The sequence below is a fragment of the Aulostomus chinensis genome, chromosome 11 (assembly GCF_037954235.1).
Source record: "Aulostomus chinensis isolate RoL2024-O1b breed Wild chromosome 11, RoL_Achi_v1.0, whole genome shotgun sequence".
Taxonomy (NCBI): domain Eukaryota; kingdom Metazoa; phylum Chordata; class Actinopteri; order Syngnathiformes; family Aulostomidae; genus Aulostomus; species Aulostomus chinensis.
In genome coordinates, this window is record NC_141330.1 from 18,883,527 (window position 1) to 18,900,934 (window position 17,408).

The window sequence follows — 17,408 nt, forward strand, 5'->3', positions numbered from 1 at the left end:
ATGAAATGAAAATCAGATATCCCACATCAAATCTTAAGTTTTTCACGAAGGAACCTTGAAGTGGCCCAGAACTCTGGGTTAGACTCAGTTAGAACGGCTTTGACAAAAGCAACAAACACGTTTTACTTAATTGCACCGAGATGCTTTACAAAGCAAATCATGACTTAGAAGCTTGCAGTTAATCATGTGACAAATGTGGGCGGGGAATGAAAATCAAAGAAAGCATTTTGATTGGACACAAAATTAGTACACGCCCCAGTGCAGGATGAGTCAGATACAGGCGGAGAAAATACAGGGATTTTTACTTCGAAATATTTTAATTTTTCAAACCTAAATTTGGTTTATATCAAAAGATGAATAAATAAATCACAGAAACTATACATAAATATATATATATATATATATATATATATATATATATATATATTTCATGGGATATCATGAGGAAGGCACTGCCACTGCTACAACAAAACAGAGTAAGCTGATAAAACAAAGGGGAGGAAGGATAAAGTAAAAGGAGGGAAGGGTCTGGCAATCTTATAGCCCTCAGCATTAATTAAAACTGTTTTCTCACACAGACGTGTAACAGAGGAGAAATCACTCTGCAGGCTGTGAGAAGACAAACTGTACTCACTGATGTACGTGCAGCTAAGTCAAACAACCAAACATTTGATTCTGCTTCCTCTTGGGATTCGTATGTGTTTTGGTTCCTCTTGTGGGTGTAAAGTCTTCGTTGTTGCACATGAGGCTCCAGCTACGTTTTTCTGTCAGCAGAAGAATATCTATGTGTCTCTCAGCGAGTTTGAACTGCTCATATATACATCGGCGTTAGTGTTTTCATATGTAATTACTCAGAATCAACCCTCTGTGCTTGCTTCGAGTCATAAAACAAGAGAGAAAGAACGTCGTTATGCTAGCTGGGCACCTCACTAAAACGCTCCAGTGACAGAAAATGAAAACCTGTAATTCCTCCTGTGAAGTGAAGTCTGACTTGTCGGAGTAAAGCACTTCCTATCCTTTTGTTCGGATCTCAAAGGGAATTATAGGGGAGAGAGTTAGATATGGCTGTTAATAAGACCACCGAGGCCTGGCCAGACGAATGTCTAAGTGACTTAGACCATGACATTTGTATTTAACGGATAAAAATGTGCCTCCTTGAACCTGGATATTCATATGTGGGAATGAAAAGCATTTTTGGGGGGATTAAAGGCCTTTGCTTTATTATTTTTTGCTGTGACTGTTGAGCTAATTTTGAGGGATAATTATTAAAAAAATCATAAATATGACTCTTCCTACCCTTTGCAGTCCATCGGTTTCCAGCCAATGAAGGTTTTTTTTTTTGTTTGTTTGTTTTTTTTTCTCTTTTTAGAAATCAGCTCTCATATCGATAAGCAAAGAGGAAGCAGAGCTTGTGAGGTGGAGGGCAATGGAGGAGGGGGGTGAGGGTAGGTGCATGGAGATCAATGGGCTAATAAAACAAATCGATGGAATGAAACCACAGAAAAAAGTGAAGTCATTAATTTGCAGAGACAGGATGATCCCACCAACCACATGCATTGATTAGAAATGAGGTCTGTGGAGAACCTTCGGGGGGTATCATATTAGTGGAGGGAAACAATGGATGGGCGGGCTGGAGGGAGGGGCGGCGGGGGGGGGGGGGTGGCGGCTGCTGTACTGATGCAGGAGAATAGGTTAACTGGTGGATCAATGGCTCCTCCATAACTCCAGAAGAGCCTGTTTGCTCTCCAATGCTCCGTCAACACAATGTCTGCAGGTGTGATGTTTTCTGATTGATTTTTTTTTTCTTCTGCAACCGAGTGTGTACTCAAGCATGATTATGATATTGAATACATCATAGAGTACAAAAAGGTCTGCAAATAAGGTCAGAGGTGAGGGCTAATGTTCCATTTTTATCAATATCATTATTGTTAATCATGATTTGTAATCAATAATATTGGGCTGAGTTATATACACACAGGCCTATTGCACGTGGTGGAGGTTGCAGAGGAAGTAGAATGTGTTTGAGAAATGACAGGAGCGCACAAACGGCTTTGATCTTTAAGTAACAAAACCTTTCTGAGCTTATTTGACTAATATGAGGGACTGAATTCCATCAAAGAAGCTGAAGATCTTTGACACCTTCTATCAGTCAAGGTGCTTCTTCTGATCTGCAGACACAGCTAAAGCGTTTCTGCAGCCATTCGGAGGGTGGTGGGGGCAGGTTGGCGGTGGGGGGGGTGGGGGGAAGAAAAGCAGGTGATGTGAGATTGACGACTTAAATACTTCATCAATCAATGCTGCAGCCGATGTGTTGTTTGGTGATTGGTGGAGAATTCAGGCAATCCATCTTTCCTACCAGCAACTGGCGTTCAAGATTCTCCTCAGGTTCTCCATGTAATGCCTTTATTTCTTTATTTTTGTGGGGTTAACCTATGCTGCAGAAATGTATGTGTCAGGGCGGGCGGGTGGGGGTGGGGGTCTATGCGAGCCCTTCACCTGTTATTAGAGTTTATTATGCTGCAGCAAAATATGCACCATATGCAGTGGAGCACACTGAATAACGCAAACCACAGAATCTTGAAAGCATTAATTTAATTACTCCTATGAGTCAATGGTATTTAAACAGCCACTTCACTGTATGTCCCATTGTTGGAATCAGCAAGAAATCTCCTGGAATGTTTTGTATTTTCTTGGCGCCCTAAATCAGAAATTCCACATCAAATCCTTCAGTTTTCCATTCTAAGGAACTGAAGGAACTTTTGGCCCCAAACCTCTGAGGGACTAAAATGGCTTTGAGCAGAACTAGTAAGCATCCATCCATCCATCCATCCATCCATCCATCCATCCATTTTCTATAGTGCTTATCTGTTAAGGATCATGGGGGGGGGGGGTGATTTATAGCACAAAACATGAAGCAGAAGCTTCAGGGGAGTTCCAATTTTTGGTATTCTGCGGCAGAAAGCGATTGGAGGAGGTACAAAAATAACTTCAAAGAAGTCTATTGTATGACGAACACTTTTATTTTGTCATCAGATCCCACTTGAGGATCAAGTTCTTCTCTCGATACTCTCCTGTGGCAGATGCAGCTCTTCAAACCTGAATCACACTGGAAATAAAAATGTTGGAAAAATTTATTAAAACTGGATTTTGGGGAGATTTCAGCTATGTATTTAACTCAGTTCTCCCTATGGCATTTTATTGATTTTTTTTTTGGACAAAATATTTGTTAGCAATAGAGCAAAAGGAATCAGTTTATATTCAAGTTAATGGGATAATTCATTTTATTATTTTCATTTATGTAATGAATGTTGTTGGTTTGTTTTTTTTGAGGCGAATAAAAGTTTTAGCTGACATTGACAAATTTGATTGTATTTCCCAAAAACCCTCGGGATTTTATTGACAAAAAAATTCCGTCTTTGAAATGCCGAATTAGATCTTAATTTAAGGGATCAATTATACAAACTATATTCTGAAATCTTTGGGAGATTATGTAGTTGATATCTTTAAAACTAGAAGATACTGTTCCAGCAGAATTATATTTAAACGCAAAACATCTGCATCATCATTACACAAAGCTTCTGTCCTAGTGTCACATCAAACCATCAGAACAAGCATTATTTTGTTTGCCGGAGGCTCAGCGGCGGGTGATTTGAAAAATTACAATTTCTCCCCATGCAGTCTAATCCCTGTTCTTTCTTTTCTTCATCGCAGTGTCCCCACCTCCATGTGGTTATAGTAATACTGAAGCCCCTGGGTTTTGCTTAATTAAAATACATCCTTTTTTGTGTTCCCCTTCGGATTCCAGTGATAGAATAACTATGCAATGGGGTTGGCTGTATTTAGCTCCTTGAGGAGTTAGCCAATGTTGTGTCAGGCAGCCACTCACAGCTAAATCAACAAAACACAGCAGAGAGGGAAAGAGAGGGAGAGGAATGGCGAGGGAGCTGCGTCGGAGGGAGGTGGTGGTGGGTATTGGAGGGTGGTGGTGGTGGTGGTGGGTGGGTGGGGGGGGGTTGAGGAGGGGGATCCCACATTGTGTAAACCCTTAGCTTTTCACACTGAGCGGCATTTTCATGCTAAGCTCCGAGCTTGAACTGAAATCCTCTCACTTATCCTCAAATCCAAGATGAAATACTGTCAGATGTACTGTGATCCAGGGAATTTGGTGGGAGACTGACAGTCAGGGCAGAGAGACGTATGAGTGACTGATACAGAGAGGCACAAGTGTGTGAGTGTGTGCGTGTGTGTGTGTGTGTGTGCGTGTGTGTGTGTGTGCATGCGTCCGCGTGTGTGTATGTGTGTGTGGAGGAGGAGCAGGGAGAGAGTGGAAGATACTGTGAGGGGAGGAGATTTAATACAATGATTTGTCAGAGGCAGAGTTAGTGACTCATGTCGATTTAATGCCCAGTAACCAGGATGCAGCAGAGAATAAAGCCAATACTTCTCTCTATATTCCCTCAATATGTTCAGATTTTAAAAGCAGATGAAAAAAGTACTGTACGTGGCAACGATAGACTCCTATCCTCTGTGATTTGGGGGGCTGCATATGTTATATTATGGGTGTCTTGCGTGGAGGTGATATTTGGAGGGTGCGCAGGTCCCTCATCTCCGAATAGCTGTAAGGCACAGCCAGGAAATGGAGTCCTGGCATTTTGTTTTGCATCAGTGCTTCTCTTTATTAGTGAGGAACAGAATCGGCATAGAATAATAATTGGAAAATAGTAAGCTTGCTTTCATTATAATTAGCGAGATCACAGGATGCAATAATCCAATTATTTTACTTAAAAACAACTTTCCTCATCCCTCTGCAGCGTGTTGCAGGACGTGTAACCTCGTCCCACATACGCCCACTCCATCCCCCTCTCTCACATGTAAACACCAGCATGCTTGAGTGTGCTCCGACAGCTGAACATACACTGACATATGAACGCCATTTAGTGCCACCAGCACATAAACATACACGTGCGCACACCTCAACAACATACAAATAATTGAGTAAGATTTGCTGGTACATTAAGTTTAATGTGTTTGACATTCGGAGGGAGGAAATGCGAGGCAAATGGTGGAGTAGCCGCGCTGCGTCTTTCTTCAATCAGAGCACTGCAGGGCTTCATTTTACAGCCCAGACGCAAAGCGAGGCCCCGTCAAAGCTAATTAGCGCTGTTGCAAATGGATGCAGGTCATGGTTTTCAGCAGATTGGTCCACAGAGAGGTCACTATAGGTCAAACCTCCAGTATGGAATGAAATAAACAATCATCTATAGACCACAGACCAATCAATCCCTTTTAACACTATCCACTTCCTAGTTGGCTGCTCTCAGAGGTCAGAGGTCAACATACAAAAAGACAACTGAGCCACCAGGTTTGGGATTGGGTTTCATTTGTATTTTTGTTGAGAAATAAACCCACAAGTTTAATTCTTTCGAATGCAAAATAACTCATGTCATGTTATGTATTAGTATCTTAATTTACCACTAATCTGTTGAATTCAGTTTCCACAAAAAAAAATAAAAGAGGAAAAACATAATGAGCTGTAAACATTTTCTTTTTTTCACTGTGAGAATCATACCAAAGTGTTTTCCTGCACACTGAATAAAGCCACTTCACCATCAATATGAAGTTCTGCAATTAGCCGAGCGGAGAGAGAGAAAGGGAAAGAAAGCGTGTGTGTGGTGGGGGAGAAGGGGGGGGGGGAGAAAGATGAAAACCAACGCTTGAGGAATTGAATTACCGGGGCCTTTTCTCATTATCATTTAGCCGTCTTTTATGGCCCACCAGTAAGAGATGATGTTCCCATGACCCCACACAATACACAGACATATTATTCAATCCTGCCTCGATGAAATTCCTGCAAATAAAACCTTTGTGCCGGGCAACAGCTAATTATTTGACAGATTGGCCCCCTTCTGGCTCACGTTACAGTGTGGAGTCGCCATGTTTTAGCCCCCTCCCTTCCTCCTCTATCCCTCCATCCCTCCCCACATCACCGGCACTCTGCCTCTCTACAGAGAGGGGCCACTTTGAGAAAATCCCAGAGGGCCTCATTCTTTTCAGGAGATTATATATTTCACCCCCCCCCCTTCTTCCTCCGTCCAAACCATCTATCCATCCAAAATCAGGGACCGTGGAGTGTGTGTGCAGGGGTAGGGGTGTCAGTTGTCATTTCATAGTTTAAAGGGGGTTTTCAAGCAGAAATATTTAATCTTCCCACAAAAATAAAGTTTGACTGAGGAGGGCAATAGAGAGAATGAGGGATATATGTGTGTGTGCTACACTGTATTTATACTCCTTTTTAGTGTTTTCGGTCCATTGTATCTTGTGTGTGTGTGTGTGTGTGTGTGTGTGTGTGTGTGTGTGTGTGTGTGTGTGTGTGTGTGTGTGTGTGTGTGTGTGTGTGTGTGATACCAAATTAGAGAGAAGGAAACATTAACGGATTAAAGTTTTGGGTGGGCATGCCTTTGGCTCTGGTTCAGTCCACTAATAACCAGAGTTTGTCATTAGTGTTCGGACATGGACCACCAAGATAAATGCCAACACATGTTTAAATTATCTGGAGAGTAATGGCATTTTCCCTCAGCCCTTTCCCTCCTATTAGGGTCGCTTGTTGACTCAACGATGCAGATGTCCTGAGCTATCAGCACAGGTTTAATCTGCTGCTTATTTTCAGATGTTAGTGTAAATCAACTCAGACAAAAAAAATTATATATTTAGAAGAAATTTTTATAAGCAAACTCTGTCGGAGGAAAAATAACAGTTTACTTTTATAGGCTACCATAAAAGAGGTATTTTACAGTAAAACTTGAAGTTTAGATAAAGATTATCATCTTGAATCATGTTTGGGATTTATTATTAGTATTTATCTTAATTTTTTTGGAGGATGGACCTAAATTCAAAAGTTTTAAAATATTGTCCCAAATTTTTTGCTGGAATTTTGAATATGCCAGCTTTTGTTTAATCATCATTTGGCCCTGATTCTGATCTTTAAAATGTTCAAACCACAATAATTCTCATTACGGCATCAAATGCATGTAAAGGGGCCTCGGTGTGCACTTTTGTCTGCAAGCCGAGAGAACTAAAACAGGGAACTGTTTGTTCCTGCTGCAGCGCTCTTGGAAAGAGCCTTTTACCAGATATTTCTCAATAAAGAATGAACATCAAATAATGAGACAAAAAAATGGATGTCATGCATTGTAATGTAAAGGAAATAAACAGGGTAATTTGTGCAGTATGTTTTGATTGCGCGATAATATCGGCATGCTATCAGATTCATCACGTATTTCTTATTGATTTCATTTACTGGCATCCACACTACTGCTGATATTCAGATTGCCCAGCTTTGCTATTGTCTCTTCTTATCCACTCTGTTATAAACATTTTTTTCATGTGTAAAAAATGTAAATATACTACAAGAGGACTCTCGCACTTGTTTTTTTTTTATACAAATTATATTCACACAGCTAAATATCATTGATCGGCCAGAATCAGTTATAAAATATTGGCATATCTGATGTCACCACAAAAAAGAGGAAAAAAACTCCAGTGTCATCCCCTCTACAAATTCTACTTGAGTCCGAACCAAAACCTATTATATGACAGCAAAATACCCGTAGAATCTGCTGAGACTCTTTCTATTTGTTGCATATTGTCCCCTGAAACTTTTTGTCTCGTTTTTAATGCCATGTGAAGGACAGTGTGATGGCCCTCTGCAGGTTTTAGGAAATACTACCACCCATAAAAGCCTTTCAACACCATTTTGGACAAACTCATTGACCATGTAGTTAAAAACTAATTAGGTTTTCTCTTAAAAAGTTTCCCACTCTGTGTCTCCTGTGTGTCGGCACCCCCACACGCATGCTGCTTGCATGGCTGGGATGCTCCACTACTGTTTTCACCTGGCATGAACCCAAGTGAGCCGAGCCTGGAGTATTCATTGCTCAACCTGGGTGAAGGTTATGGAGTCCTGCTCTTCCCTGCTCCGCTCCCCAATGAGCAAACATATGGTCACGGAGCACCTTGAACATGTTTGGGTGACCAGGACTACTTGGCCTGAGCTGCGCCAGCAAAGAGACAGAGGAGCTGATCAGAAGGAAGTTCAGGCCCACCTTTTTAAAGCAGGAGGGGTAGTTGCTCTCTCCTTCTCCCTCTGTCCCTCTCTCTCTCTCTCTCCCTCTCTGTCTCTCTCTCTCTCTCACACACACACACACACACACACACACACACACACACACACACACACACACACACAGGAGAAGTCACCCGATATCGTAGGAGCTGTGAAACATGACAGACCGTGTGGCTTACTTCCTCTCTTACCCTGTTTCTGTTCTTATAAATGCATGCATGGTACAATATCATCACCCTGTTGTTCAAACAGCCTACCCTGGTCTAATCGCTTCCATGTTTCCTCAGTGTTAAGCTCATTAGTGGGTGACCTAAAGGCATAAAGGAAAAAAAAAAACAAGAGAGACAAAAAAAAAAAAATCTTTGGATAATGGATGCTTGCTGTTTTGAGACAGTAAAAATAAACAAGTCTGCGGCTTTGATAATGAATATGCTGTAAACATTGGCCCGGAGTGTGAGTCTTTCACAAACGTCCAGGTAATAACCCAAATTATGTGTGTACATTCTCGTCTATAGTATAAGTATATGTGAGCCATTGAATGCTTGTCTTCAAGCCGACTGCAGGAGGTGGGGGGTTGGGGGGTTGTGATGACTCGCTGTTGGACTTTGTGAATGGGGATGTGAGAGTATCTCTAGTGTCTGAGAGTCCAGCAGCCTGGGGTGGCAAGTGGAAGGCCGACTTCATTAGCCTCAAAGAGGAAACAAAGGAAGATTCGTGTGTAGAAAGTGCCATCCCTCATCTGTGAGGCCACCACCTGACACATTAGGAATCTGTATGCTCAATTAAGCACTGGCAGGCTCATTTTTCCTCTCCCTCTCTCTCCCACTCTCTCGCTTCGGATCAAAATAGAGCAAGCAAGCGACGATAGAACCGGATAGAAGCGAGAGTTGAAACATGGCTCACTCAGCAAGTTTTAGCCTATTATTGTTATGTTCAATTTGTTGGAAACACTTAAAAATGCAAAAATAGTCAATCTTTGTGTTGCGCATGTGATTTTATTCACACGCAGCAAAACTTGCAGGCTACTGAAAATGCTTTCATCCTGTTCTCTATCAATTCAACTGCCTACATTTTTTTTTTCCTTACAGAGGGAAGATGAACATGGCGCACCGCTGAAAAAAAGAACCCTTTTGCATGTGAGTACGGTTGTTAGGAGTTCTGTTTCATTAAAAGCTGGTAGGTAATCAGCTTGGGGATGTTTAGACACATTATAAATGTTGCAGATTCACTTGAGTGTAAAATTACAGTTATTTGCTTGTTTATTTCAAAACATAAATCTGGCACAGCTATTATACCTTGTGGTGCATATAATGCCTATTAGATGTTTCGTATCGGTGCTTCTATAACTGGACTGATATAATGCATGATTAAGCTGCCTTCCCGTAGTGCAGTGGAGGACCTCGGTGGTAGCTAGAAGCTCTCGTGCTCGAGCCCTGAATAAAGCAGGGATGAGAGGGTTTTTAAACCTCCACACACAAGTCTGTGTGCTGTGGTTTGAGTAGCACTTCCTGTATCCTATAGGGAGTGCTAGGGAAAACACACGTGTTCATCACAGGAAGATACTGTAATTTTGATGTAAATCAAATGCTGAGTTCCTGTAACCACTAGTTGGTGCTATGACTTAAATCCAGCGTGTCAATGTCTTCAGACCAGGGCCGTCATTGTGTGAAACATGAAATTTGGAAAAGATCTGACCATGTGGAGTCCAGTTTCCTGTTTTATGGTGTAACACGATGATTGGCCGCCTCACCAGTTAACACAGTTACACTCGCAGTCTTTACAGCGACGGATCAACAACTTCTTGCGGTGTTTCTGATCACATTAGAGATGATCTGGTTGACCCACTAGGTGAAGCACATCAAAGTGTTCAAAAACACATCATTTCCTGTTGCAGCATGGCGGCGCTAGAGCTAATCTGCCTCAAAATATAACGCGTCCTTCCTTGGTTCATTTTACACTCCTCCACCAATTTTGGTGAAAATTTACAACATGGTTTCTGTAATCCTACACACATTTGATAAATGCCACCAAACATTGCCTCCTTGGTGGTTATCATTTCTGAGTAAATGCTCTTTTTTTAAAATCTGCTTTTGTGTTTATCTTGTAATGAATGTTGGAAAATTTGTCAAATAAATCTATCTTTCTAAGAATTATGTCTCATGAATATGAAAGTCACAGTGTTGCAAAATCGTATCTAGATATGGAGGGTGGTTTTTGACCCTTTTCATTCATACAAATATTTGGATACACACACACACACTCACACAAACACAGAATGACATCATCTTCTTAACATTTCTTGGGTGGCAACCTGAGGATCCTTATCTTCCTGTGAACCACCTGTGGAAAAAATGACAAAATATACTATGTGAGTGTGTGTGTGTGTGTGTGTGTGTGTGTGTGTGTGTGTGTTTGTGTGTGTCACTGTGATATGCATCAGCCTTTGATTAACGAGGTGAGGTGGACGGTCTTTAAAATGGCGGGGGGCATGGCTTAGGAGGCCTCCATCCAACACTTCGCCACACTTCACAGGACCAACTTCTTTTTATTATTGCACCCCCCCCAGTCTTTTTTTCACTCTCTGCTTTGCACCCCCCCCCCCGCTCTCCCTCACCCCCTACTTCTCTTTAGAGGTGTACCACAGAGATGAAAAATGGCGTGCAGCTGGCCCAGCACTTCCTTCCCCTTGTCAGGGTCAGCAGTTCACTATGCTGATAGAGACCCTCACACCTCCATTAATAAGAGCTGGCCTGCACTCACACAGGTCGCCTCGCTACATCGCTGGATGGTCATCGCTCCTACGTTTGTCTGGACTTTCCATCATTATGTTCCTCCAACGCCCCAAGTCATTTATTTTTGTGATGTCATACAGCTGCTGTCTTAAGCTTAGCGCAGAGGACGAAGGGCCTCATTTGTTCTTACACACTAGAGATTTTTCAGCCTCAGTTTAGTCTTTCAGGCAGGAATCACAACTTGATGATTCGTACGTCCTTGTTCCTGGCGTCTTTATGTTGATCAAGCTTTGCTTCCTGTCCGTTCAAAGACATTTAGTGTTAAAAAAATCCCGTAGCAAGTAACAGATTTTTGCATAAGAACATTTGATGTGCTTGTAGTGAAGAAAAGATGGCTTTGTTTAATAATTTCAAATGAATATAATACATTAGTTGCAAATGTCGATTCTGGGGAGTTGTGGGTTTGTTCAGTAATGTTGTTCGCTATGTTTCAAAGTAACTCTCAGTTAAGTTTTTTGTGTTTATGCCAAAATATTTTGAAGACATCCGAACTTTCATTTTCAGCATCAGCCTGAAAGGGTGAAATTTTGAGTCTTGTGGCTTGTCACTGTCAGCGGTATCAGTTTGGACTGAGGAAGCAACGTATCCTCTTGAGGCACCAAATGGTACTTTTAGAATCTTGGGTTTATAAGAAAGTTAAAATAAGTAAGTTATACTGTTGTAAATTAAACTTTGTGATAACAGCTTTGTGGGTGTGTTAGTGTGTATGTGTGTGTGTGTGTGTAGAGTGGATTGGCAACAGAGGCCAGGCTGGTCAAATCTGAGTGTGTTCAAGAAGAAGTGCTAATCATAATGCTGAGCTAGCCTTGTTGAGCTGCTAATTACCTCTATTATAAAGATGCAGAGTACCTGATCAGAGGCGCCGCAGTGTATCTGTGTGAGTGTGTGTCTGTGTATGTTCGTGTGTGTGTGCTGGTGTGGTGAGGATTAGCTGTCCATCTTGAAGAGGTAGGAAGCAAAGGGGTACGGGGGGGTGGCTGATGGTGTGGTGGAAGAGAGAGAGAGGAAGGGTGTGTGTGTGTGTGTGTGTGTGGGGGGGGGGGTTGTCCCACTCCTGGAGAAGAGCCCTGACCTTCTCATTTCATCCTCATTAGTATCTCATGTCAACAGAGCAGCCACTCCTTAATCATCTGCTATCATCCCAGTCCGACACACACACACACACACACACAAATGTGCCTGCATGCGTGTGCACACACACACACAAATAAAGACATAGATAAACACTAAATTGCACACAAGGCTACATTTACATACAAGCTGACGTGTTCTACTTATTCTATGAAAGAAGTGCACCAAATCCCACTGTTACATGAAGAACACGTAACCCACTTCCACATTATTTAGTGCAACTTCTAAAAACTCTGGTAATCCAACAGTTGCAGTGTTCAACACTGTACAACTGTTTTCCAGTTTTTTTTATTAGTTTCCATAAATTACACAACAAATCCAATAATGTATGTGTTAGCGTTGTCTTTGCTACTGGGATCTGGCGTTGGACAGCAGCATGCCAAAGGGTGGGCTCGTCTGTCTGTGTCGCCCTCGGTGCCATGAAGGCCCCAGCAGGGTCGCGGGTGTGTGGGGGCTGGTAGCAGGGGCTCAGGGTGCCAGCACAAATGAGCTCCATTCATTTCCCCACTTTGGCATATGGTGGCCCATTGTCCTCGGCCACAGAGGCAGAAGTGATGCAATTTGTTGGCATGTCCTGTCATTTCACAAACTGCCCGTCCCACTGAGACCCTGCTGGCCTGCAGAAGACAAGCAAGGGCAGTTTGTTGTTTCACCACACATGACACGTGTTTGTGTGTTTACAATAATAGCACTGCAAGATACACGCGGTGGAAGCATATGCAGTCATTTGCACAAATATTTTGAAGAGCGGAAGACAGAATAAATCTGCAGAATAATCTGAAGATCATAATCTACAGTATGTGTGTCAATCCTTGTTGTCTGTGTTCTAACAACAGCCTATCCTTATTTACAGAATAACATTAATCTGATTTAGGATTTACGACACGATCGCCTCCTCGTTACTTTAGCAAAAACACTGGGTGTGTGGCAATATTCATTGAACAAAAGACTGACAATGAAATGAGAAGCAGAGAATTACAGAACAGTGAAAACTCAGATTTATGAGTTTGAGTGGTCTGTTCCTGCTTTCACTATGCCAAGCGTACTACTGTCTAGCTACTGTCTGACAGCAGAGGGGAAGGAGTCTTGGTTAACTTCCTAAAAAAGCCAACTTTTTTACATGAGGTGCACAATATAGTCATGCAGCAGCAGAAAGAAGCGTCTAGACATGATTGCATTTAGCGCAGACAGAGGAAAACATATGATCACACAGTCATGCACAAACCCATGGTATACGATGTTGACAGGCACACGGATGGCCGGGGTCAAAGGTCACTGAACCCATTTCGACACTAACATTTGGGAGTGTGTGCTTGTGCAGAGCACCCTGGCTTCATGGTGTTGTTGCACTCAATAGAGGCCGTGTCAGTTGGAGGTTTGGCTCTCATTGTCCACACAGCGTGCAGCCACACCTCGCCCTCTCTCTCTCTCTCGCGCTCGCTCTCTCTCTCTCGTGCACCCGATGTGTAACAGGAGCTTCCACTGGGCTCCTAAGATGAAATCAAAAGAGGGGAGCACTCTCAGACGGAAGATGCTGTCTGAAGATTGATGACGTTGGTTCTCATTTCAGCAGGTTTAAGGAACAAGTGGCCCTAAGAGACTCATTACATCTCAGCAAGATTTGGACAATGGAGTGAAACTCCTCCTGATTACCAGATGTATCATTTCTATTGGGTTGAGTAAAATGTCAGCTGAAGAACTGTGCCAAAGGAAGAGATGTGTTTTTATTGGCTTTACAGTAAAGATGTTGGTGTAAGGATGAAAAATAAATGTTTACTTTTGTTATTGACACACATAAGAGATACAAAAAACAGATAATCCATCTTTGTCCCCAACAACAACAACAACATTTAACTAAGCTATCTAAGTCTCCAATACCCCAATCATACATCTCTGACCTCAATCCTGGACACTCTTTTCTCCCTCCCCCTCTTCTTCTTCCAGCAATCATGTTGCAGGAACCAGGATCCCTCTTCAGGTCCTATCCTTAACCCCATTTGTACCCTGCACCCCGCCCACCTCCCCACCATCCTGTCAGGGACTGGCTTCCCATGTCCATCATCGGGTGATGGATGAGGTGGAAGGTCGTCACCCCACTCTCCAGAGTTCACTGATCCCATCAGCCATGCAGACACCTCCAAATCATAGTGGGGGACTGAAATCATACATTTAGACACAGCAAGCTGGAACAGCTGTGTGCTGCCTTGCAACATTTGCTATTCAAGAGATGCAGTAAGTCATTCTTTAACAGTCACACTGGCTGGCATGTGTTTCTGACCTTTCTTGAAGCACAACACACATGAAGGACATTTCAAATCATCGTACAAGATAATCCCGGTTTCAAGAGGTGGCAAAAGTACGCCATGGTTTACTTCAGTAGAGGAAGGTACTTGTGATAAACTACGTGCATTATTAGTGCTGATTCAGATGCTTCTCGTTATCACTCAGTTAATTGGGTTTGGGATCAGTCTTGATATTAAGAAGGTGTGCAGTAATGCAAAATAAACATTATCAGCAGAGTAGAAAGTACTGATATTTGGTATAAAATAAATGTGACAAGTAAAGGGTTTAAAAAATGAATGGTAAAGGTCATATACCAAAAAAACAAGTACTTAAACAAGTACTTAAACTGACATTTCACCTAAACGGATAGTTTGCATTTCAAGTAATCAAAAATAGGTGTCTTGAACTCAGGGTTACTTCTTTTTTTTTTTACCACTGCATCACTTCTTCTTGAGTCTAGAATCAATCACATATATTTAGCTTAAAGCAAATAAAACGCTAAAGTATGATGGAGTATTAAGATTGGAGATGAGAAACTAAGGAGGATTTTCCTTTTTTCTTCGTCACGCATGAGAAAAAGTGGGAATGTTAAGTACAAAGTCAGAAGTACTCATATGTTCCCTGACAGTAAAAAACAAACAAAGAGCTATCAAACACCAATTCGATGACTTTCCCCAAATAGGAGGTCCAGGCCCTCTCTCGCTATGACCCTTGACATAAATTGATTACTCTCCAAAAAAAGTTTTAAAAGAAAAAAATAACTTTTTCCCACTTTCCAACCATCACTCCAAACCTTGTGCTAAGCTAACAAGTTACCACGAAGAATTCTGAGTTAATCAGACTAAAAGAGAGAAAATGGGGAAATGTCAGTCTTTTAAATTTGAATTATTATTACTTTCATTGTTCATGGACGCTGTTTTATACTCTTTAGTTCCTTATTTTCCTCAGCGCGTCTGTTAAAATTCTCCCTACGTTCTGACCAAACCCTGCTGCAGCTGCTGCTGCTGCTTCTGGGTCCGCCTGCCTCCATCAAACATTACAGCTACACAAGTAAAGGGTTGTTAGTGTTAGAATAGTGTGGTTGAAGATTTGTTAGATTTTCTTATTAAAGCTTCCTTTTTATCACAGAGAGTCCTAGCACTCAGTAGAAATGATTTGCTGGAAGTGATTTTTCTTTTAAAATGCTGTAAATTTTTATTTGCACTCAGTTATAAAGTACAGCGAAATGTCTCACCTCTGGCTGACCTGAAATTGCCTCTTATGGCTATACGGCGCTGCAGGAAAAAACACACCTATTGGTTGATGTCAGATATGGCTTGGAAAAAAACAGGGCTAAACAATATAATTGGTCTTTCATTTGCTGAAGAGGCAAACTCAGGTCCTGCACACGTCTTTTCCCAGTTTTCCTGCAACGGTGTGTAGGGCAGCCAAGAGAGGCAGGGTTTGTCCTCACCCTCATTGGGAGAGAGACTGATAAACTATAAATAGACATGAAAAATAAACAATACACAATGGCATCAAGCCTCACCCCTGACAGGAACATAGATCAATGTTATTTGCCACTTTTGCAAAAATACCTAATTCTCCTTATTTAATCAAGCGTCTTCTTTCTGGAGCCCCTCTGGCTGATTTATGACACCTGCGTCCTTTATGAGTACCTGTTTCATTTTCTTGTCTCTGCTCTGACACCTAAAGTGATAGGAATTTTATGCTTTTGATAACAATATGAGTTTCACTTTGGCTCAGAATTCATGACCCTGTCAGCCGCCAATAAATAACACAAGCGCGGCGCAAACATTCACAAGCCTCTATGACAAAACATCCACCTAATGGGATTTACCTCAGGATGGAAGCAGGAAGCTAATTTATATATATATATATATATAAAAAAAGAGCAGCACAGGAGGGGACATCTATCGAAGGAACGCAGGATCATAGTAAAAGGTCATGTCAGAGAGAGTGGAAGAGCAAAATGTTTTCCAGTGGTGTCTCCTCAGGATTCATAATTGGTGTGCTGTCATATGAGCATTTTGATAATGTCACATGAACATAAATGCCACGCTGTCACCCACTGTTCTTCGGCTATCAGACGTATGTACAGCAGGAGGGGGGAACTCTCAAACATTTTCATGTCACGCACCCTCAAGTTAAAAATCATTACAGGTCATGAACCTCCATTTGACTTTAACGTCAAGGGATTTTTGTTGTTTTTGTCAGAGTTTTGAATTTTACTGTCCGTAAATTGGCATCCAGCTGGTTGGAATCTAAGTGCCTTTTCACACGTGAAAGGTCACACCAAGTCCAACCAAAGTTCATGTTTATCACGTCTGGTTTTTGGATTAATCACATAATTGTAATGGAAAATCAAAAGAACTCCACATGACAAACTCAAGTTCTGCGGGTATCTTCCATATGGGCTGCATCACTCTTCCCTTGACACTGATTTTCATGCATCTGGTGTCAGAGTTTGATGATAATTAACTGTGAGGAAAAAATCAGTCATTGACTTTGTTATATCAGCATCATGTAATAATAATATTAACACAGGAGGAGTGAACGGAGGATACGACAAAGACCGACATGAGTAACCAAACCTAAACACAAACTCCCAAATGACGGAATAAAGAAGAGGTGCGAGAAAAGGGGAGCAGGGAGGGAGCTGATGGTTGTGAGACACTGGGCTGCTGAGGCTGATTAGGACTGATAGACAGACAAGACACAGGTGATTCACTTCTTTTTTTTTTAAAGTGGGAAATAGACAAAAACACATACACATGAAAAAGTAGTTCACACAAGGGAAGTACATTTCAAAATAAAACAGGAACTAGATACACAAGAGAAACCAAAACACAACTCAAGGGAACATGGGGATCACGAGCAAAATTAGTCAATAATACAAACTAGAGAGCCCAAAACACAAGTCCACTACTAAATTATACAAGAGCCAGATGGGGCAGAGGCAGGTTCAAATTCTCCAAATGAAGTCTCTCCTAATTCACAAATTGAAGCGTCACTGGCGGGAAAGGAAAAGAAAATGGCGGGCAACACTGCGAGCTCTTGCAACTATGTTTCTCTCTTCA

General features: G+C 41.8%; 1 long non-coding RNA gene across 1 annotated transcript in view; it reads left to right on the forward strand.

Moving 5' to 3' along the window:
- LOC147253702 (uncharacterized) overlaps window positions 1–17,408 on the forward strand; it is a 76,868-nt gene that overhangs the window by 41,824 nt on the left and 17,636 nt on the right. Inside the window, exon 2 of the long non-coding RNA XR_015118581.1 lies at window positions 9,211–9,258. This is a non-coding gene — a long non-coding RNA (uncharacterized LOC147253702). The remainder of the gene's footprint in view (window positions 1–9,210; window positions 9,259–17,408) is intronic.